The sequence below is a fragment of the Uranotaenia lowii genome, chromosome 2 (assembly GCF_029784155.1).
Source record: "Uranotaenia lowii strain MFRU-FL chromosome 2, ASM2978415v1, whole genome shotgun sequence".
Taxonomy (NCBI): Eukaryota; Metazoa; Arthropoda; class Insecta; order Diptera; family Culicidae; genus Uranotaenia; species Uranotaenia lowii.
Window position 1 is genome coordinate 161,336,146 of NC_073692.1, and position 23,166 is coordinate 161,359,311.

The window sequence follows — 23,166 nt, forward strand, 5'->3', positions numbered from 1 at the left end:
AGATTCGAAAAAGGTTTCAAATATGACCGATTAACAGTCCCATAATGAAAAAAAATGGTGCTCTCGACCTTACCAATAACCTAATTTCGAAAATTTCAGGTCTAACTATTTATTATGATAACCTAGAAACGATTTTCGTTTATGCTGAAAGTGGTGGTCTTAATTTAAAAATATATTCCAAAACAGAAAAAGCTGATTGTCTCGCTTGCTTATTTTTGTATATGGGACTGTTATGAAAAAAGGGGCGGTAGATTGTTGCAGTTTAACTGACTTCATATTATATCCAAAAATCTATTAACGTATTCGTTTATACCCAGTTTTGCACCAGGTCACAACAAGTTATGCACATCTTACTGTCATTTTAAGAAGTTTATGCGCTAAGTTTTGCATCCGTAATTCCCCAGATTTGATTTAAAATGGACGGTGGAACACTGAAGATTCGTGTGTGAGCGATCGAGGTAGCAAAACACTGACGACGAATTATGTTTGTTCTAGTATGGTAAACCTCAAAACTGAGCGAATGTAGAAAACGAATACGGTAAAAGTATCATATTTTCATCATTTTACAGCCTGGGCTGGCCATACTGAGCTCTTTGATTATAATCAACATTTGTGCCACTTTCTCATTCTTTTTTGATCAATGGGAAAGGATTTTGGTGCCCACTGCTTAGCTCCCGATATAAAAACTATGTAAAGCACGTCTATATTTCATTTTTTTAATCACATTTTTGTGATCCCAAACACAGGGACTGAACCTTCTACTATTGGCATTGATTATGCTTCACAATGATCTATGATCGAAAAATTAATAAGTTACATAGTATATGACCAGGTTGTAAAAGCAACATTCCCATTATTAGTTATATCACTTAAACAATACGATACTCAGAATTTTGGTTAAAATTTAAAGTCAGTTTTGCTGCAAACACTCTACAAAGCACGAAAAAGTAGTGTTTTTTACCTGCTTTGGTAAGTTCTTTTGTTTCCATGTTGTTAGAAGTGCTTGCTATCTCCATATGTGAGTGCAGTTGTTCGACCATTGTTTGTTTTCGATGCAAAAAAAGAGATTTATTGTCATTACTTCTTCCATAACTCTTCAAGGTGTTAATGGCCCACTTTGGTGTCTTCAGATGAAAGTTGCATCATAAATCGAGCTACACAATGGTATTTTTTGCAAAATATTCGGTGGTGCAGACGGTACTTTTAGACGCAATTTAAAGTTTATTTACAACGTTTCATGTTGAAGGTCATTTTTTAATTTTTTTCAACTATTCTATTTGGAAAGCTGATAAAATTTCAATGCATTTTGATGTGCTATTTTATAATTTCCGTTGAGAAACAACAGAGTTATGTAGCTTTGAAAAATGGTTATTTTTTATTTACAAAAAAATCTAACCGAAGCTAACTCAAAAAATAAAAATGTTAGAAATCTGAAAAAATACATGTGTTTTTAAGTCGCAAAAATGAACCAAATTTTTAATTTTGGGGAAAATCTGAAGACCCCCGGCGCAAATTGTCAGATAATAAAAAAAAATCCCCATAAACAATTTAAAAACCAATAAACAAAACGAGAAAATAACTCATTTTCTTAAAAATCATCAATGTTTAAATCTCAGAAAACATAGTTGCATATAATTTTCATTCTGAAAAATACATACATTTATAACCTTTAATGTAACAAAGATGATGGGTTGTAGGGAGAAGTCGTCTATGGCCGGACATCGCCTATGGCCGGACAACATAGATTTTTCGAAAACACAATATCCTAATAATGTTTTAACGCCATGAAAATAAAGTAAATAGAAGCCTGTTATGGTGTTAGAAATATGGTAATCCAATCTGAAAAGGCAAACCAATGATAGGCATCTAAAGCTTTTGCCTAGTAGTACCGAGAGGATCGCCTAAACTTTGCATTTGTATTGTGGTCAGTTTTTTCGGCTTGTAAAATTTGAACTGCACATGAACGACATCGTTGATTGGTTATCTTTCGACCACAGTAGATATACGATAACAAAACGGAAGTTCAATCGAAATATTAGGAAAATTAAAAAAAGTGCGATTTCTCTATGACCGGACACCAAATTTTTGTCTATGACCGGACAAGATAATATTAAAAATTATAGATGATTTCAACTTGAAACTTTCATTTTTTCATCTCTATAGCACCGTCAAATGGTTAGCAGAAGATAAGGATTCAATAACGAAACTATTTTGGTCCTCTGAGAAAAATTTAAATTTAGCTGTCCGGTCATAGACAATTTTTCTCTAGTTTTTTCGAAACAAATGTTTCATTCTGGTTTGTCAAAAAAACTTTTATGATTGGCTTTATAGAACGTTCAGTATTGGAAAACACATACTCACAAGATCTGTGCATGTGATTTCAGTCATTTTGCTACGTTTTTGTGCCATTGGTGACAACTTTGGTGAAGTAATTCGTAGTGTCCGGCCATAGACAACACTTCTGGAAATGAGTGAAATCTGACATGAAATGATTTCTCTCACCACATGAATATGTTGTAAATTAATTTTTTTCTAATATAGTTAAGTGATCATAATATTGATACTCTTCAAATCAGTAGAGGAACCAATATTTACAAAAATCTATTTTTGAAGTTATTGCTTAAAAACCCTAAGTGTCCGGTAGAAGACGACTTCCCCCTATTTTTTTTTTTTCAAACAAAAATTTCACCAAAGTTGGTTAAAAATTATGAAATAAAAAAATTGTCTAGAAATATTTTCCATCAATATGGGTTTTTGTACAACAAAAGTTGTTTGTAATCACAGTGTTCAACTTCTGTGAATATTTCAGCGAAAAACAATAAAGTTCTAGAGGGTTTATTACTGAAAGCTTTAAAGATTTTATTTTACGAAACTTTATGTCGTTCGTCGTTCATGAATTTAAACTAATTTGAGTAGTAAATTTTGATTGGCTATTTAATAAACCGTTTGAGTTAAAACTCAAACTAATTGCTTATCTTGCTCATTCTTTATAGTACTGGAATTTTAACAAATTTTCGAAGAAGTTTTGAACCAAAGTGAAATACGGATATCTTTTGAATTTAAAATTGTTTTTTTTTATTATCTTCAGTTATGTAAAACAAATTTGTAACTAGAGATGTAACGAATATTCGGTCGGCCGAATATCGCTAAAAAACCGTTAAGCCGAATATTCGGCTCACCGAATAGTTGAGCTAAGTATTCGGCCGAATAGGCCGAATAGGCCGAATATTTAATATTTTATTTTAAACAATAACAGATTTGTAAAATTTTTCAAATGATTTTGGATAATATATGAAATATCCTAAAGTAATGTTGAAAAAGCTACACAATAATCAAAGACTTATGGTTCAGCAAAACATCTTAGGTGAATACCTTTCACTGTAGATCTTACAGGAAAGTGCTGACGAATATCGATTTTTACTTTGATTATTGTTTATTCCAGATTTTCTTGATATATCTAGGCTTGCCCGTAAAACCGAGAAAAGTAAAAACTGGCCGGGATGCCCTGATATTGTTTAAAATTTTCCAGAATTTGCCCGGGTTTATTCAGATTATAAAATAAATAAAATAAAACTCAAATTTCTTTTTGAAGATTTTAGGATTTTGTATTCAAAATCAATTTTTAATAAATTTCAAAATGTGCATAAATTGATACGATTTTTATACTGATGCTGTGATTCAATGAATAAACTCAATGAATTTTAGGAATTATGTTCGTCAAGTTATGTCGTGAGATGGAATACTATATAAATAAAAAGTAAATAAATAAAATAAGTGATTCAATGAAAACTTTGAATTTTAAGACTATTCTTTTTTGTTTCTCTTGTATGTTTAAGAGTTAAGCCTCGATTTCGTTCAGATTTATCATTTTTTAAATTCTTTTTTTACAAAAATCGTCGTAAATTTCCCGACCATATGGATACGTTGTTTATAACAACTATTTAAAACGATCTTCATCTAATTTGTTATCATAGCAATTTCAAATTTCTCGGCACCTTCGACATGTTGTGTCCCAGATTTCACAGGAACCCAATCTCCTTGTTTATAAACGTCCTAGAAGCGACAAGTCATCTGACGTCCTTTCAGATAATGGTGACATTTTGAAAATCAAAGAGACCTCTACTTAAAAAAGATCTGATACATCTGATTTGACTTAAAAACATGAGAGACACGTGAATGGCAGAAATAGAAGATTTCAATTAGAAATAACAGTAGAAATAGAAGAATTTCTATTGAAAACTCTACAGAATATTTGACCGAATATTCGGCCGAATAATCGTTTGGCTGAATAGTTGAAAAGGTCAATATTCTGTATTCGGCCGTTCGCCGAAAACCACTATTCGGTACATCTCTATTTGTAACGGTATCTTTCCATTTTTTTTCAATCTGAAGAGTTAAACTTTTCCAGTTCGTTGTTCATCATCACCATCATCAAAATTCTTTAACTCAATTAAATGAAGTATACAAAAAAACCGATATTTTTACTTCAATATAAGTAGATAAGTTAGTTCATTAGACATCAAAGATTAATCTCACTCAAAACTGGTTTATTTCAAAACTCATATACCCAATAACACCAAAATAAGATTCGAGCTAAGGTCGAAAAAATATACCAAATCAATCTTTAAAACGAGGTTCCAAAATGCTGTTCCCTTGAGATCTCAATTCAATTCTTAAAACAAGTTTTAAAACATTTTCACGTTTTAATTTAGAAAGTTTCGTTCGTTCTTAAATGTTTAAAAAAAACCTTTTTTATTGATCTTCAAATTTTGTTTTAATTTTTAAACAAATTTTCCAAAATATTCAGGGCCGGAAACATTAAACTTTAAGAGTTTTGCTTGAAAATTAATAACTGTTTACCTAATATTTTATCAATATCAATTAGCTTTTTTTAATCGATCAAGATTTTTGAAGTAAGCCATGAAATATTCAAAACTTCAAAGCTCATCTTTCCATAAAACCAAATTCTGCCTGAATTTGTTTGTGTGTTTATTGTTTTTCGAAAAGCGAAGCTCCTCATTCAAAAGGATTTTGACAAATCACATAAGATCACAAAATTCATATTTTTTTGATGTGCAAAGAATTCATGAGCTAGTTTTGATTAATTGTGGTGCCCATAAACTTTTGAAAAATAGGATGAAAATGTAACTGCGTCCCAGAGGTAAAAATTATTGAGGAAAGTTCGGCACTTTCATGACATAACGTCGAAATCTTAAAAAAAAAATCTAAATAAAATTCACCCCCAGACCGTAGGTTATTTTGATTTCGGCAAAAAAAAAGTTGTTTTGGTTATCTATTTGTTCACTTTTCCTAATTCTCTAAAGTGGTAAAGTTTTAACGAATTTTTTAAGAAGATTGAAGAAATACTTGTTTTTTTCAAATTTTTAAAACTTAAAATTTAACTTTTTTAGATCATTCACGATCATCATCATTTTAATATTATTCTTGAATCGAACAAAGTAGATCAGATATCAACAATTGATTTCACTCAAAACATATTCATTTGTAAATTAATACACTCCATATCACCAAAACAAGAGGAACAGCCAAAATCTGACAAAAGATTCGAATTCAAAACGCCAAAATCTACCAATTCAATAAATCACATATACATAAGGTTGCCAGCTTGCTTGGTTTTATCCGGGTTTGCCCGGATATTTGTTACTTAATTTGAGAACAGTCCGGCCAGGCCCGGTTGCCCGGATTTCATTGAAAAATGCCCGGATTTAGCCCGCATTTATTCACTTTATTTGTCAAACAAACAAAAAAAAAACAACAAAAACCTCCAAACGAGTTTTTTAGAGAAATTGTTATAAAAATAATTATAAATGGTTTTTAGAAAGCCTAAATTACGGTTTAAAATCTATCAAAGGGTTTAAATGAAAAAATAAAAAAAAATCATTTTTGTTTCTTAATTTTTGTTAAGGAATTTTTTAGTTTTGACAAAATTGGCCCGGATATGCCCGGGTCAATTTAAAATCGAATGCCTGGATTTTGCTAGTTTTTTATATAAAAATTACCCGGTTTGTCCGGCCCGGATACGTGCTGAAAAAATTCTGGCAATCTCACATATGCACTAAAATGCTAAACCTTGAATTATCATTCAGTATTCGATATATAAGTTTTACTATTGTCAGACGTTTAAATTGATAAAATTTATTTCTAAAAAGTTTAAAAATCAACTTTTTCATCTTCATATTTGTTTATAGTTTTAAAAGCTATAATGGTTTCGTAAAAGAATTTCAAAATTTAATTGACGGTGACAAAATATTCTAAGCTTGAAGTTTGAAATTATTTATACGCTTGAAAATTTGTAAACGTTTCACAAACCTTTTATATTTAAATTCATATTTTTTTGAACGATCATGACTTTTTAGTTAATCTATGAAAAGTTAAAAAATAATGATTCAAAGTAGCAACTTGAAAGCTTCATGTTAATGAGCAATGTCTACTTTAGTAGCATTTGCTTTGAGCTTTAAACATTGATATCAGAACCTGATATTCTTTTTTTTTTATTTTAACCATTCAAAAATTTGATTATTTAGGCTATCACCCGAAAATTCACGTTTCGGAGCGTGATTGAATACTCTTTCAAATTTAAGATATTGTAGAGCAATTTGTCAATAAAAACTTCAATTTAAAATGGAGAATGAAATTTCTGATTAAAATGATTAATAAATAACATTTTTTTTAATGTTGTTAAACAACTTTTAAGCATGGCTTATTACTGACTTAATCTGAGATTTATTTTAAAATTCGGTTATAATTTCTTTTTAAATTTAGTGTTATATTTTGAGTTTTTTTGTGCACTGATTTTTCATATCTTGAGCTTTAAATTTTTAGTTTATTCAAAATTCTAATTCGCATTCGTTTTCTGGTGTTTTGATAATATTTACTTAGAATTTCTGGTTCAGAATAAGGATAATGATTTGGATTTATTTATCAAAAAAATACAGGAAAAAAATGAATTCGAACCTTTGATTTTGATTTATTTTGTATCGAATCAGTAAAATTAATTATTTTTTAAGTTTGTGTGATGGTCTCGAGTCAAGAAAATGGTTTTAAAAATCAGTTTTCAACGCTAGTGTGTATTTTGGTATTGTTATTATTTTAAGCTGAATTTGAATTTTGAACTCTCCCTCTTCACAATTGCTATAACAGGCAGGAAGAATTTTTGGTCATTTATTTTATTAGAAAAAGGATTTTCAAAGAAAGGTTTTGCATACTCACTTTCATTTTGTTATCTTTTTTTTTCTTTCACGTTTCAAACCTTCAATTTGCAAAAATTTTAACCAAAGACTAATGATTCTATTCTGAGCTGTTTATATTAGAAAGAGTTATTTAAAAAAAACTTTAACGAATAAAATCTAGAATTCAAAACTCATGAGTACTGACACTAAACTCTTTGATAAGGTATTTAATCTGAATATGCAATGGTATTTTTTTATTATTATTTTGACTCTTGTTTCAATAGGAAACATAATGTTTCCAAAGGAAACATAATGTTTTCAAAGGAAACATAGGAAAAATAATTTTTTTAAAGGTGACTAATTAAACGAAAGTTTTTCACTTTGAACCACTCAAGAAAAATCAACTTATCTCTCATTCCAAGTTATAAAAGTGGAATCGCAAATCGATGATTTTTGAACTTGAGTAGTGTATGGTTTGGTTCAATGATTTGAATTACTTTCTCTTTCAAATAGATATAGGTATCTTACACTCTGAATCAAACTCTGATAAAATTTGACGATTTCCCAGTAAATTTCAACTGTGTTGTTGTTGTTAATGCTAATTGATGAACATTTTTTCCAATTTTATGTATATGAAACACCGTAATTTATGTTTGTTTCATAACTAATCGGCCTTATCGATGAAAAGTGATATCCTTTCATTTTTTCTAACCTTCTATTCTTCAATAAAATTCCATAATCTTAAGATAAACTTACCATCACTTTTCACTGATAAGGCCGATAAATTAAATATCATTATTCCTATTTTTTTAAATAAAGTTTTCATGTCATGCTTATTTGACAAACTTATTGAAAAAATTGAGTTTCATGTTTGATTTTCCTATCTAAACATTTTCATCCTCTGCAGTTTTCAAATAGTAGGAACTGTTGCTTATCAATCTGGAAAATTTGATTGAACATATAATGGTTGAGATCCAGAATTTTATCTTCATAACCTGATTTTTAGAATAAATTGGTTTTTTATTGTTTAAATATTTACTGTTTTCACAAATGGATCACAACGTCGAACTCCTCACAATTAACTTGAATATTATTCACTACTGTTGATTATTTTGTGAAACTCAAGTTCAGCCATATCATTTAAAACTCAATGTCTTAGCGTCGGGTTATTATTTGTTCAAACAATTATTTTGAACTACTTGTTTAATGAACATTGAAAAAGCTGTAAAACTGCGGGTTTAAGTCCCGAATTTGATTAACTGATTCTGACCCATAACTAAAAAATAATATTACGAGAATTGAGCTTTTGAATTCGGATTATTGATTGTGTTTTTCGTTCCTTATTTCTGCTTTAATTAATTGTGGTGTGGAGTTACGCTTTTTCACCAAAAAGAATTCCGAGAAGAAGTTTTTCATGATTCCTTAATAAAACTTAAGTTTTAATATTTTCCTTGATTCTAATGAATCATTCTTTCACTTCCAAGGTTTTTTTTTTTGTTAATTTGACTGATTTGATTTAAATTTAAATGATTATCTAAAATATCTAAACATTTAATCAATAGGTAACTAACAAGTCAAAAAATATGTTTTTTGCTATACAACTTGTAAAACATATGATAATTTGAAAAAGGAATAGAAAAAACCTTTGAAAAAAAATTAACCAAATTCATTGGATGAATTTTGTTACAATATTTCTTATAAGTTTAAAAGTTTGGTGAAATATAAAAGCTTGGTTTCCACCATATGGTTCATGTAGTTTCGACAAAAAGTTTCATTTTTCAAACAAAGTTAATCTTTTGAAGTTTTGTTATCAAAAAAAATAACCTTTTTTTAACATCAGTTTTATCGTGCTTATGAATTATAGATACAAAAGTCATTGGCAGTGAAAAAATGCCATTTTAAACTGTAAAGTGCAATCTAAGACCTAAGTAACATTTTTAAAATTCTTGAAAAAAGTAAGCACTACCCATTACTTTGAAGATTTGAGGTTGTATAATTCATGTCATTCAATGAATTACACACTCGAATAAATGTATTTTTGTTAAAATTCCGTCAGGTAAGAATCAATGGAAAATTATAAAAACAGATCTTTTAGTCAAATTTTGTTAAATTTTCAATCACAATAAAAAAATACATTCCAACAGCAGAGTTGTTTTGCTCCCATTGGAACCTTTTTCAAGAAAATAAGATAGTTGTCAGGGTTTCCGGTTTTAAGAAATCTATAGTCACTCCAAGGATCAAGTCTTCTCACTCTTATCTTAATGAAAGTGTTGTTTCAAATATGTGACTTAGATATCTTTGCACTCTGTATTTTTCCATCTTTTTCTCGATTGCAAATAAAAATTTAAAGATTCCTATTCAAAAATCTAACTGCAGGTTACCGATCCCTGCTGGCCCAGGTACTCGGAAGCGGGCAGATTTACCCAGGAAGTTCATAATTCCCATTGCCACCACCCATTAAAGTGCGTTTCCGGATCACAGCATCGGATTAAAACTCTGGCAACCCTAAGCTTGCTATTAACATGACAACAGGTAAGGAAATGCTGTGAACCATCAATGTCTTCAGCCAGCCAGACGTCTCGGCAACATACCGGAGACCGGAGTCCCGGAGACACTGCCCTCGTCCTTTTCTGGGGGTGTCTGTGTTCGGTTGTTTGAGTTCTAATTTAATTGGATCTCATGCTGGGAGTTTTGCCTCTCTCTCTCTCTGACATGCCATGAACGACGGAAAATGGAATTTCCTAATGAAAAAGAGTGTTATTAGCTTAATCCGAGGCCGGAACTTTTCGGTTCGGCTGTTTCATTACAGGATAATATCTTGTTTTTTTTTTTTTGCTTTCGGCTGGCTGTCTTCGTTTTTTTGTGTGTAATCCCGGGTCGTTTCGTAGGGAAAATAATTTTCCGCCCTGTTTCAACGATTTTGTGTGATGCTTCCTTTAAAGGAAGGTAATCATTGCAAGCGAAGGTTTTTCACGATCTGTTTGTATTTATCGGGCGGATTTTGGGGTCGGATTTACGAGGATGATGCTTAGCAGAAATTGCCGATAATTGAATGAAATAATTGTATGAAATCGATAAAATGAAAACTTCCGGGTTCACCGCACTGGAATCGAAAAGCTAAGTCTAATGAGAGATTTTTTTTATATGTGGCGTTTAAAAATATACATTCTAAGCTAAATTATTGTTGAACAAAGAACACCTTCCCATCTTAATTTTTTTTTTGAGTAAAATTTTCTCAGCCCTCGAAATTTATCCTAGATTTTGGCCGAAATTAAAAGTACTCAATAAAAAGCATGCAAATTTTTCACAAAAATAAATTTTCTCTCAATGAAATTCAACAAAATATTTCAAGATTTTTTTATATCTGACTAGCTGATCCCGTACGAACTTCGTTTCGTTTTTTACTTTAAAGCTGATGATTTTGTATTTTGTTGGTAATTGCTACTCATTTTCACGAAAAAATTGCTTAAAATACTAAACAGAATTTGCAAGCGACCTTTTTTGCTTGTCAACCAAACGGAAATTAAAAATAAGAAATTGATTGACCGTCGAAAAGAACACCCGTGTACAATTTTTTGTCTTTTTCGGATGCATAACGACGAAACTATGTCTAAAATATTATAAAAATAATATAAACGACCCCTTTTCTGCCATCTGGTTCAAAATTTGAATTCAAAAATCAATTATCCGTTTTGTAAAACACCTGTGAATGAATTTTTGTCTGGATCTCATGCGTAATAAAACAATTATTGCAAAAACATTAAACAGTAAATGTAGATGACCCTTTTTTCTGTCGTCTAATAGAAAGTTTGTTATCAGGAATCGATTCCTGGCCCTGCAAAACACTCGTATTTGAATTTTAGCTTCGATATAATGCCGAAAAGCGTAGTTATTAAAAAAAAAATCGAGAATATTATGGACGACCCCTTTTACAGATTCTTTGTCAAAATTTGACACATGAAATTTTAAATCGTTGTGCCGACTGCAGAAACAACTCTAGGTTAGAAGTTTCAGCTCAAATGTCCTGTGATCGATTTTTGGAGCTCATTCATACTAACGTTTCTTCTCTGAAACATTTCCTTGGGTAAACAGAACAGTAAACAGATAATATGGACGATCATTTTTGCCGACCCCTGACCCGAAATTTGAAACCTGAAACAGTTGAGCGTTCCTCAAAACTTCTATGTGGAAATTTTCATCTCGATCGAATGAATAATAACGTCAATACCGCAAAAACATTGAAAAGTTTATAAGGACGCCCCCTTTTGCAGACCTCTGAATTAAAATTCGACTCCTGAAATTAATTACTCGTTCCTTGAAACTCTCACGTACCAAGTTTCAGTCTTAATCCAATATATTGAAGCATTAATATGCGAAAATAGTGTTAATATGGACGACCCTTTTGGTCGACCCTTTTGGTCGACCCTTGACCCTGAATTTTAAACCTGGAATCGTTTGATCTTTCCTCAAAATACTCTTGTGCAAATTGTCATCAAAATCAAAACTATAATAACGGCAACATTGCAAAAACATTGAAGAGTTGATATGGACGATCCCTTTTGCCGACCCCTTCTACAAAATTTGGTAACTGGAATCGATTGTCCGTTCCTTAAAATCCTTGTCTGCAAATTTCCATCTAAATCCAATGCATAATAACGCCAATATCGTAAAAACATTGAAAAGTTGATATGGACGAGCCCTTTGGCCGCTCCCTGACCCTGAATTTAATACCTGGAATCGATTGCTCATCCCTCAAAATACTCATGTGCAAATTTTTATATCAATATAATGCATACTAACGTCAATATAGTAAAAACAATGAACAGTTCATATGGACGACCCCTTTTGCCGACCCCTGATACAAAATTTAATAACTGGAATCAATTCCCCATCTCTCAAAACCCCTATGTGCAAGTTTTTGTTACAATCCGACAAAAAATAACGTCAATATCGCGAAAATAATATTGGTCTTGTATGGACGACCCCCTTCAGAAGGGGTCATCCGAAAATCTGAAAACATTTTTCATCTTTCCTGGTCATAATGAGCATCCATGCCAAATTTCAGACCTCTATCTCTTAAGACGGCTGAGTCTATAGAGGACAAACAAACAAACAAACAAACAAACAAACAAACAAACAAACAAACAAACAAACAAACAAACAAACAAACAAACAAAAAAACCCACAGAAATTGCTTTTTATATATATAGATGAAAAACATTTATAAAGTGATCTTTTTCGCCCTTTATTACCCTCGTGAAGAAAATTACCTAAGTCAATTTTGTCCTTTGAGGGCCTTTTAAAACACAATTAAACTTGTTTCGCTCCATAAAAAACTCTTATAAACTTATCCGTAGCATTCGTCTTCTTATAAGGTCATTAGAAGTCGTTTGAGTTATAAATTGGCGAATAAATAACTTATTGTGGTGCCTATAAACTATTTATAAGAAACGAAACCTTCTATTGACACATTCCACACGCTTGTACCGTTCAAAAGTGATTCTAATCAATACGCGTATCGAAAAATTTTAAACTCATTTATAATTGAGATAACTCAAATCACACAAAACTAGCGGAAAAAAGAGAAAAAAAATTAAACATGTTTTATATGATTTTGAAAATCAAATTTTTGGTTGGAAAAAGTGGTTATTTCGAAAACTTTTCCAAAATATTCATGGATTAGATCGTTTTGTAGTTTTTTTTTAATATGTTTTGAAGTTAAAAAACACTGCTTCATTTTGTGGTGGCTTATTATGTAGCTCAGAAGGCAAGTCTTGTCCGCGAGTTCGAGCCCAAGAGCAAACATCGAACGCAGTTGTACCGGATAAGTTTTTCAATAACGATCCGCCAACTGCAACGTTGATAAAGTCGCGAATGCCATAAAGATGGTAAAACAACTACAATCGAATAAAAAAAAACTGCTTCATTTAGTAGAAAAAAGAATTTTTTAATATCCAATGTGGTTATTTTGAAAAGCGAACAGAAACAGTCGCATTTAAGTGAATTCACGTCACAAAAAGGGAACTTTTTAGTTTTAAGAGAAAACTTTGATATTTTCTGACATAAAAAAATAAGATCTTCTTTGAAAATAACAAGGCGATTCTAGAATACTAAATTTCATAGAAATCGGTTGGAATCTAGCTGAGTAACAACAGCGCGAATGGGTCAATTTACGTCACAAAATTTGTTTTTTTGTGAAATTTCATAAGGAGAATATGCACTGAAAGCAGTTTTGACCCTCCAGATCGGGGCCGTAGGAAGAACCGTCTCATGGGGGGAGGGGTTTGGTGAACAAATTTTTTCAAAGATATTTTCGCCCTTATATTGCAGGAATAATACAAATTAAAAACTTTTTTTCAAAACTATTTGATTGTTCATTTTTATGTTTTATGATATTAACAGTTTTTCGTATTAGATAGAAACTTTGAAAAACATAATTCAATATTTGAAACGGTGAGCTTTATTTATAAAAATCCTTAAAGAATGACATAGAAAACTTGAAATCTTTGAATTTACTCAAAACCTTGGTGAGTTGAGCTGATTTGATTTGAAACAACAATAAGTTTTGTTTAAGTGAGCCTTAAAAATAAATAAAAGTTTTAAGAGTAAAAGTATTAGATTTTGCGGTTCAAATTTGATTCTTTCAAACTAAGTCCAATATTAATATTTTAGTTTGGAATTTAGCTTGAAACAATTGCAATATTAACAATTTTCAACAATACACAAAATAATATGGAATTTCCTGCAATTTGTTTTACAGAAAGATTACCAAAAATGTTTTGCATTGAAATCAATTCCATAGTTAAAATTCAGTGGATTGATTTAAAAAAAAAAAAACATAACCAGCTTTTTTCATTTTTAAATGGCAACCTAAACTCTAAGTCTAACTAACTATTTGAATTCCCTGACGGGAAAGTCAGCTTGATAATTTTTTTCTTTATTGTGAAGCTCATTTACGAGCTGAATCTAAATCTGTATTTTGAATATTATTTTTAAATCTTAATTGTGCACCTTAACTCCGATGTTTTTTTAACGATTGTTACTTGAATTTGAGGTGATTTTCCGGCTTTCAGTCTGATCATATAGCAAAAACGACTATTTACGTTTCAATCCATATAGGATCGTCATCAGGGACTGTAATGTTTATTGTGTGTTAACAAAATTTCAAAAATCTTCACAAAATTCACTGATTCTTACCTAAAATGTATCGTATTTTTTGTCAGGTTTGATTCGGCTGATCGGGTAAAGCTGTCATTTGTGTCTTTTACAATATTTTGTAATTAATTTGTGATTCTAGTGTTTTGTAGTGCTGTCTGACTTACTGTGTAAGAATCCGTACTCCCTCTTATTTTATGGATTAAATTTCCGCAGCATCGATTTTCCACAGTCACTACTTTTCACTTTTTGTTTTGAACAAACACCTTCCTGCATCAAATTAACAAGGTTTAAAAGATATCTTCAAAATCGTTCTGAATTGAGTTAGGATTTTTTTTAAATATTTTTCAACTTTGATGGTCAATATCTTTCATAATGCTCAAAATAACGACTTCAAACCTATTCTGTTATGTTATTCGAATAAAAAATTTATTATTTCAAAGAATCAATAATTGCTACTCTAATATTAAAAAGTCATGCATTAAAAGGTGAAAACTTCAAATCAATTTAAAAAAAAAATCAGGATGGGTTTAGCTTTGTTTCATATTTGGAAAATTATTTTCAAATGACTTTCTAGATTCATGAATTTGAATTAAATGCAGAACCAAATTTTAACGATTTCAAACAAGCTTCCACTTTCTGTTTTCTAATGATGATTCGAACCTAAAATAAAGAATCCCAAACTGGGTACAGAATCCGAAAAATATAAACAGAAATACAGCAATTAAAACTTTCAACAATAGAATGTTTCTAAGTGAAAAACTGACAAAATAAGTATTTCCGCTAGTCCTGGGCACACAAAAGGATCGAGTTCACCACTCCGATCGTCTGAAGAATAGAACTGCAACGGAATAATTTATTATTGGCTGAGAAAGTGTAGTGTTGTTGTCAAGTTAAACTGAAATTGAAATCTCAAGTGAAACTATTTGAAAGTTTGATTTTTGGAATGTAATAATCGGAAAATAATCCGTGAAAAAAGTATTGTACTATATGAAGTTATGCTATCGGTGTGAAATTAAGTTACACCATTTAAATATAAAATTTACTAAAAGTATTTGAGAATTTCCATTTGATATTTATTCAAAGCTCCACCATTAACAACCTGAAAAGTTTTATAAGGTAAATGTAACGTTCTTTCGAGAATATTTTTAAGAGGACTTCTAAATTTTTTGTTTTTATAAGATCCCTTTGAAAGATTTTAAAAAACTCATCAAGCCTGAAACAGATTTATAGGAAATCCTTCTAGATAGCTTCATAACTTTGTCGGTTTATAGAGTCCTAATCATTTTTCCGTCTCAATTTCATACACTTTAACAAGACGAAAAAGTTATTTAAAAGTTTATCAGTTTAATTACAAATTTTTGGAAAACATAATCGTTTTTTAAGTCAGTAACGACTGTTAATAACTTTGTATATCACTGCCATTTTGATGGTAAAAAATGGGATATTTTTACCGACAGTTTAATAAACCTATAAAAGCTTGGCATCGTAATGGCTGAAATAATTAAAAACAAAAATCTTGAACACCAACAATAATTACAAGGAAATTAATATTTTTATTTCTATTTTATCGGTTTTTCATTGCTTAAACAGAAGTTTACTGTAGGCCCGTTATTTGTTCGGATTTTTTTCTAATACATATTTATGGAAAACTTAAAAGCGCAAGTTTATTTGAAACAGGTAACAAAAATTCAGAATGAGAAAATAATATTGAATTTCGTTACAGATTCATGAAAAACAAATTTTAGCCTTCTTGTTTGTTTTTTTTTTAAATATCTGATTTGAATGAGATTTATTTGTTTTAAAAATAAATAGGGAAACCAAATTCCAGAGCAGGATTGTTTGTAAATGAAAATAATATGATAAATAGGTTTTATACGCAAAATTCATACAGAATTTAAGAAGTTGAGTTGGCTTACAAAGGTTTTATAATTTACTCTACAGAACCAACTGCAGAAGAGCCTTTTTGTGCTATTACCCAGTAAGCGCGTCCTCTCAAAAATCGACAGAGCATGCAAAAAATTGAGAGTTGAGTCACCGAACTTAGAATAAATCGGTTAATTTCGGCGACACTCCAAGAACGCAAATATTTTCATTCGGTTTGTCCTGCCGAGATACCTAGAGGCAACAAATACAAATACGTACATGCGAAATCAGTTTGAATCGTACACTCGTACGGTGTGGTCGCATTTTGTCCCCGCGTCCCGTGTGTGCTTTCAATCGTAGCTGTCGACTTCTCAGGCAGGCGAACACGCGTCTCGGAGGGAAACATACAAACACGATTCGGATTGTGTTCGTGTGTTTCTCTGGAGGGCGTGTCTTAGCTCAATTCGTGGCACTCACCCAAGGCACGCGTATGGTGTGTTCCTCTCTAACGATCTGATGATGCAAAATCGCCAGAGAGATCGTTACGATCCCTCTGGCGATTTGAGTTACCTCTCTGCCGATTCAAATTTACCGGGTAAGCTTTGTATTGGATTTTTATAGATTCTTAAATAACCAAACAAGTTTTATAGCTTGAACTCATAGTTGGACTGGAGTGCTTAAAAAACCCAAATTTTTACTTGGGTTAGGCTAAGGCTGCCAGATTTTTTTAGTACTTATCCGGGCCGGAAATTCCGGGCTATTTTCATCTTAAAACCTGGCAAAATCCGGGCATTTGATTCCAAAATTTTGATCAAAAATTCAAATTTGGCAAAATCGGTCCAAATCTAGGAACTACTCATCACAAATCTAGCAAAAAAACATGAAAAGTATTTTTAATTCATCAGCACTTTTAAAATCGTATTTTACGCTTTCTAAAAATTTATCATGGCAATTTTCATTAAACTTGTTGAAAAAATTGGGTTTGCGACGCAAATTGCGTTTCCAACACAATTTGTTTTTTTTTTTTTGTTTGTTTTGTTTCCTGGCAATCCCGGATAAAACCGGGCAATCTGGCAACCTTAGGTTAGGCTTTTATACTTATATCTTATACCTCACTTATATGCTAACAAATTTTAATCAATCACATCTCTTTTGAAGTTTGATAATAAGTTGTCTGTTTGAGTAAACTTTAAATAAACAACAAAGCAAAGCATAAATTTAAGTACGGCTGTTGGAAGTGGTCGCTCAAATTTACTAATCATGACTAGAGGGCCCCAAATTACACCAGACTTTTGAAAAAGTTATAAGTTGATTCTAGGTCTGGTACTAGATCTCATGCTTGATCTTATCACGGGAAGGGTCGCAAAACGAGCCTGAACTTGGTATGGGATTTTTAGATATTTTATTCGGGAGGAACATGAAAATCCAGTTTTTCATCAATAACTTCGTCCCCTTCGGACGATTTCTTTTGAAAACATTTTTTCTTGAAGCCTTACTATTAATCATACATTCTTGTAAATAATATAGGTTTATAAAATTTTATAACTTTTTATTATAAAATCATAGAAATATTTACTTCAAGAGTTGCTTAGATTGACTTTGAATGTGTGATCAATTCGTGGTATGTAAATACACTTAGATAAACTTTTACTGTTGGGTTAGACTTAGTCAATTTGAGGATAATTTTTTAATATCTCAAACCCTTGGGTCTAAAAAACTTCGTTCTGGACATTGTATTTTTGACAACTTAATAATTTTTTAAAGGAAACTTTCTGGTCCAAAGTTTTGTCCACCGAGCCCGGTTTGCGCTTAGAGTTTGCTTGTCCACGAAGCTACTTTCCTCTTTATAAAGGGTGATATGGTCAAAATTTAGTCAATATCAACTTGACGTATTTCTTTCAATTTTGCATTTAAAAAACCTGAACACCCCTCATTTTGAAGATGTGTGTGTAGAATGTTGCTCCTATTTTGATTTTGGAATTCACTCTTCAGTTGTCAAAATGCCGTCCAAGGCAGAAGAGCAGCGTATCAAAATTTTGCTCGCGCATCGCGAAAATCCGAGCTATTCGCACGAAAAGCTGGCAAAATCGCTTAAGTTGCCAAATCAACCAATACAAATGTAATTAAAGTGTTCGGAGAACGTTTGTCGAAAGCCAGGAAGTCTGGATCGGGGGAAAATCGAAAACCGGAAGCCGCTGAGACGACAAAGAGAGTTGCTGGTAGTTTCAAGCGAAACCCTAACCTCTCTCTACGAGATGCCGCAAATAAGCTGGGTGTATCGTCTACAACCGTGCATCGATCCAAAAAAAACGAGCCGGACTATCGACTTACAAGAAGGTAGTGACTCCAAATCGCGATGATAAACAAAATACGACGGCCAAAGCGCGATTCCGGAGGCTGTACACGACGATGCTGACGAAGTTTGACTGCGTGGTAATGGACGACAAAACCTACGTCAAAGCCGACTACAAGCAGCTTCCGGGACAGGAGTTTTATACGGTGAAAGGAAGGGGAAAGGTAGCAGATATTTTCATGCACATGAAACTATCAAAGTTCGCGAAGAAATATCTGGTTTTGCAAGGCTTGAAATGCAGCATTTTCATAGCTTCCGGGACTGTCAACCAATAAATTTACGTGAAAGAATGTTTGAATAAACGTCTGCTGCCTCTCCTGAAGAAAAACGTTTGATCCGTACTGTTTTGGCCGGATTTGGCATCTTGCCATTACAGTTAAAAGGCCATGAAGTGGTACGCCGCCAACAACGTGCAGGTGGTTCCCAAGGACAAGAACTCTCCCAACACGCCAGAGCTTCGCCCAATTGAGAAATACTGGGCTATTGTCAAGCGGAACCTAAAGAAGACCAAAAAAAACTGCTAAGGACAAGCAGCAGTTCAAGGCAAACTGGCTTTCTGCGGCGGAGAAGGTGTACAAGATGGCTGTACAAAATCTGATGGCAGGGGTTAAACGTAAGGCCCGGCAATTCGGATTTGGAAAAGCGGAAGCCTAACTGAATATTTTTCCCGAATTTTGTACAAATTAAACTTGAAAAAGAAATTTAATTTGATTTTTTCAATAAACGATTTCACCGATTTACACGCGTTTTCCCTTGACCAAATTTTGACCGTATCACCCTTTACTTCCGAATAGAATTTGGGATCGCTCCAATGCATACTTCTTTCATTTTTGCTAACTTTATCAGCGAAATGTTGGGGAAAGTATATCATTTTTGCACGAGATTTGTGTGCTTTTCCGGGAAAATGCTTCTCATTTTCACGAATATTATGAAAACCGGTGCTCACGTTACACAGAGTTTTAAATTGAACTATAAACAACCACCCACGGCAGGAATCAACTGTTAAAATATCATCCGGAATAAGCAGGAATGTGTCGAAACCGTGCTTAGACATAATGAAACACCTCCGAAACTTTTTGCCAAATTTACATCTTAAACGTTAGTTGAGAAACAAATCCGATTGTAGAATCCAAAGTCCTTCATTTGATATGCAAATTTAATCAATCCAATGCTTTTCTGAATGACTACATTTATGTTATAACTTTATTGATTATAAAAATTCAAAAAAATTCATGAATTATTAGATTTGAAATTTGCCCTCAACCTTTGCCTTCAACCAATGACTTTAGCTTCCTGGAATTAGATCGATTGGAAATCTGTTCCGAAACACCTGTGATGCTTCAGAAGATTAAAGTCTTAACCTTTTGAATCCATTGATCAATTAAGATTTAAACTCTTTTGTTCCCAAACATGATATCTCAATCAAGTGTTGAACATGCCCCCTTGCTCACACAATTTCTTCGTCCGGGATTATTCCCCGGGGAGATGAACTTTCAATTTATGCTCTTGAACTATCTTTCTCTGAACATCCTCTTAGAGGTACCAAAAAAAAAAATGATTACACCAGGTTTAACCTCATAAGTCAGGCAAAATTTTATGAACTTACCTTTCAACGCCTGGAGCTGCTTCCGTCCGTTCCGAATCGGATAAATGGAAAATATCTGTTATCCTTAATCGGCTTTTGTCCCCGAGAAGTTTTGCTGGGCCATAATTTTCTGCTGTTGCAGTTTATAGATTCATTCTTGTGATTAAAATTTATCTTCTACTGAGTTGTTCTCGTTAGATACCTTTGTAAGTTAAGTCGCAAGGGAATTCACCCAGCTGGTGACAGAAATTTCCTCCCTTCCCGCAGAGACCAATTGGTTCAGTGTTGTCGGTTTTCCCTCAGCACACTTTTCCAAACCCGTCTGAATTAACTTTTTTTTTCTTCTTCAGAGCACCAGAGAAAGGATTGTTGAATGGTTTCAAAACGTGCACTCGTATGAGAATGTAGAAGAAGCACCACTTTCGTTTCGAGACGCTCGTGTGAGCTCTACTCGTTTTCACTTTTTCTTTTCTTATTTCAGCTATTTACTCTCAGTATAATGGAGCAAGGGATTTTCCTCACCCGAATCTGCTGCTGCTGCTGTATTTACCCCGAAACAATCCTAAGAAAATTCGCAAATTTCTTAAACAGCTCCTGGCGATATGGTATTTGCAATCCACTTCTTCCGACTGAAGTTTTGTTTTCCTTCCATCCAATCTGGAAATTAGAAATAGCTCTGTTTGTTGTATTTTCTTTTAAACTCTTATGGGACGAAACTTTTTTTTCTTTCCTCGGGTGACCTGTCGACAAACCGAAAGCTTCCCACTTTTGATAGACACACAGCTTCGTACATATACGTATACTAAACACAGAGGCTTTTCCTCTAAGGTTTGTTGAACCGTTATCTTCGAAGCCGAAACATTCACACGATTTAGAAGAGGATTGTATTGGCTTCCGTTGAGAGGATGAACACAACACGAGTAGCAGCAGCGAACAAAAAAAAAGACGACAAAATCTGTCGTAATCCGAGAGCCGAAAGTTATGCGCCAAATGCTTACGTTGAACTTTGTGGAAAGTTTTTTGAATTTCGGCAATATTTGAGGGCGCACGTGGGCTTGAGTTCGGTCAAATGACGGACCGAATGATGTTACGGATCGATGGGAAAGAAAAACCTTACAGGGGGTCGTCCTAAAATGGAGTCGAACGTTTTTGGGCGGTTCTTTTGTTCTTTTGAAACTATTGCATACATTCAGGCTGCGGAAATCTAAGAAAGGTCTTCCCGGTTTTCGTAGACACGCAATCGTTGGAATCCCACTGTGTTTTTTTCCTGTTTCCAATTGATTGTTTTGTGATTGGCTGAATGACTTTCTATTTCGGTCTTGTGGTCACGGTCCTTATCATGCGGCCACAAATGTAATCGTAACAGCGAAAGTGAAACTTCAAAGAGCAGGAGATTTGATTTCGTTGGAAGGTCAGATTCACGATGACCTTTCTCAGCGAACGATTCGTACTTGTCGAGATAAAAACTCACTCCATGTCGTTCACAATTTCACGCTCCAATTCACTTGTTTGCATAATACTGGGCTGAGCCAATGTGAAAGCCGCGGCGACGAAAATTTACTTTCCATTATTCCCGGCGGAAATTTCATCACCCAAGGTCGCTGCTCAGAGAAGAACACAGTCGGAATGGCGTTATTTTTTCTTCTTCGATTCTCCACAAATATTGTCGTCAAGCACCCGTATCGGTGACCTCCCAAGAGAGTCAGGAAAACCGACTTTTCACATCCCTACCCAGTAATCCACACTTGCCGGATATGGCTCTTTTCACGTCATCATCGCCTGTTTACATCCTTTGGCTGGCATCCAACAGTAAGAAACACCCGAAAAAAACACCACACAGAGCCTTCCGGCTATTCCACCAAGAGCAAGAGAATTCCGATTCCGTAATCGAATCACATACGCGCTTCTCTGAATAATTAAATTATCATCCCCTCGACTGGAAGCGCGTCAATTTCTGGGCCGAAACCGAGACGCCTGCAGAAATGTTTAAAAGAGTAAGTATTCCTCGGAGGCCATCCGGAACCGCAATCCGGAAGTCGAGTCCTCCGCCACAAACCCGGAACCCATCCGCCCCTTCGAAAGCCTGGCAACAATAATCCGGCTACTGGCTACCCAAAATCCGACCACCGAATGAATGGAATGGATGCTGCCTTGGAGCAAAAAAGTACCGGCAACAGCACCGCGAATCCTGCACAGTACACACAGACACCGTACCGAAGCAGCGTGAATCCCGTTCGATACTGACATGGGGCTTCAACCAGCCAGCCAGCCAGGAGTTCCATCACAGCCCTGCAGTCGTTCATCGTGGTGGAGACCTTTAGCACCATCGTCGTTGTCGTCGTCGGAAGGTCTTCGGAAAAACCTCCCAAACACCCCCCTCCCGGAGAAAAGACTAGCAACGATGCTGATGAATACGACGAAGGAACAACGGCAACGCACCCGCATGCACTTTTATCAATGATACGCGAGGCCGTGCTCTCCCTGGGAGCCTCCGGCTCTTCCAATTTTCATTTGGGAGAGCCACTAAAATATGCTTCTCCCAAAAGTGGAAGTACTAGAATCGAATCGGGAAGGAGCACTCTCTGGTAGCGGTAGTACTAGATTAGACGATTTGGAACTCAAACAAACTCAGCTGATTGTGGAGTGTCCTTGTCCAACTTTGTTTTTGTTGAGGCTGTAAAAGCTTAAAAGGATTCAACACTGGCCGGTCGGAACTCTTTGCTTCTGCATTCAACACGTATTTTCAGTTGAGACTCTCTCGAAGCATGACAAAAAAGAAAGTGTAACAACATTGCCGATCAACTGTTTAATGAAATCAGCCATTTCCAAGTTTGTCAAACGATCAGCTGATTTCTCATTGTTTACAAGTTTTTTGGTAATCTCTGATCTGCTGAATAACAACAACATAAAATATGTTCAGAGACCGCGCAGTTTCTAAATGTGTTTCACACCAAAATCAAATGCAAGTTAAACGATATGTGCCATGAAGGTTGTCCACGATGAAATTGCTACTCACA

The 23,166-nt window shown here is 33.6% G+C and overlaps 1 protein-coding gene across 1 annotated transcript in view; it reads right to left on the reverse strand.

The window, feature by feature from the left end:
- Positions 1-22,376, reverse strand: part of LOC129749570 (serine-rich adhesin for platelets-like) — a 394,154-nt gene extending 371,778 nt beyond the window's left edge. The window contains exon 1 of the mRNA XM_055744590.1: positions 20,171-22,376. The gene's annotated coding sequence lies outside the window, so the exon portion shown is untranslated. The remainder of the gene's footprint in view (positions 1-20,170) is intronic.
- Between the last annotated feature and the right edge of the window lie 790 nt (positions 22,377-23,166).